The following is a 1780-nucleotide window of genomic DNA, read 5'->3' on the forward strand; positions in this document are numbered from 1 at the left end:
CATGGGCTTGGACCGCAAGCAACGTTTCTTCTGCTCTCATTGGATTCGTGATCGCGCTTGATCAGATGAGACCTCCAACACGGTATCGCCCAGTCCACTGCGCAAAGGTATCCCGCTGTGCGGTCGTTGGACCAGTGAGGCGGTCATTGGGCCAGTGAAGCGGTCGGTCGATAACGTATAGTATGCAAAGAGAGGGCAGCGTGTGCACACACTGTACCCTTCCAAGAGAGCCGTATCGGACGCGTGTCGTGCGGCATCCTGCACTTGGTCGATAGCTGAGCATCCAGAACGGCCCAAACTGCTGGTGATGGGCCGAGAGAAGGAGGTGGTGAAGAAAGGGTTACGTCATGGCCGGCTCGCACGATAAACACAACTCTATGGAATTGCGGCGCGTTTCAATCTCGTGCATCGTCGTGTGTGCCACAAGACTCGGAGCAGTCCCCTTGAAGCCCCAGAATTTGGGGTCAACACTGTGGTTTTCTTCTTCTTTTTCGTCGAGATCATGCTTTGCTCGACGGATGGGGCTTCCTACCCCTTGAGTCAGCATTCCACCGAGGTCGACTTTTCGTTCCGGGCACGAACCGAGACAAGACAGCCTCGAGCGTTCAAGCATTATCTGACGTCACCAGCGCTTCATCCAATGCCCCAGCCTAGCGCCAGCTTGTCCAGTGCCTCTTTGCCCGCTGTCAGCATTTCTGGGAGGTTCAACACCTGAAGCACCATGTAGGCATCTGCGATCGCGGCCATGCGGTTCGAAACACTCTGTGCACAGCTTGCTCGATTCACGTGGAGTCGTGTCACGATGGAGGGGGAGCGGGACCGTTACTTCAAATGGAGAACCGGGTTGAGCATCGAAATCGTATCATCCCAAGAGGCGCAACGGAGGCTGGCGCCGACGGTGGGAAGGATCGTGCTCTGACGCAATCTGTGAGGCGACCACTCACAAAGAGGGTGTCGATGGCGTTCCCATCTGCACGATCCACTAGGTACTGGCAGACGGGCGGGGGTGAACAAGGAGGGAGTCGCACTGTGGGAACGGTCGAGGCTGGTGGTGATCCGCAGCGCACCCTGTGCAGAGACCTTCAGCCGTATCATGCGCCAACAAACAGGAAGGATTAGAAATCCAGATCCAGATCAGGCTGGCACAGGCTGGGCCACCCATTCGGTGAGCCTGGACCGCGTTCGCGACATGGACACGGTGAGAAGTCGCGTGTGTGGATCCCGAGTATCGACTTGTCGAGCGCAGGCAGGATCGGAACAGAGGCTTCATTGGAAGAAACTAAAATTCATCCCGGAAGCCAGACCGTATCGGAGACCAGGGGGCCCGACGAGGAAACCCGCTGAAAGAAGAAACCTCTTGGTCGATCACTGTCGCCCCGGCTGGGTGATCCGCCAGCGACGGGACGGGCGTGTGAGACTGCTGCTGGCCCGGCCAGTCTGGTCCGCCGGGAAGGTTTTTTCTTTCCTTTCTTTCACTTAGACATGCCATGACTCTGAGTGGCTCGAGGGCTCAAGGGCTCAAGGACTCGGGGGGCGTCTCTTCAAAACCGTCTCGCCTGAGACGCGATGTTGCTGGCTGAACGGTGCATTTGCCGCAAACAGAGATCAACAGCATCAGCGCCCGGGGGAAGTTTGCTGGAAGGGAAGGAGTCGCCTTCTCGAACCGAGTCGTTACCGGTACATGTACATGAGGGGCCCAACAGGTGGGCGGTGACGGTCGAGTGAGGTGGTGGTGAAATTAGCAAGAGGTGATGCAATCCATGCAGGGGTCGCTGACTGT

This window comes from Verticillium alfalfae, genomic scaffold (assembly GCF_000150825.1).
Source record: "Verticillium alfalfae VaMs.102 supercont1.1 genomic scaffold, whole genome shotgun sequence".
NCBI lineage: Eukaryota > Fungi > Ascomycota > Sordariomycetes > Glomerellales > Plectosphaerellaceae > Verticillium > Verticillium alfalfae.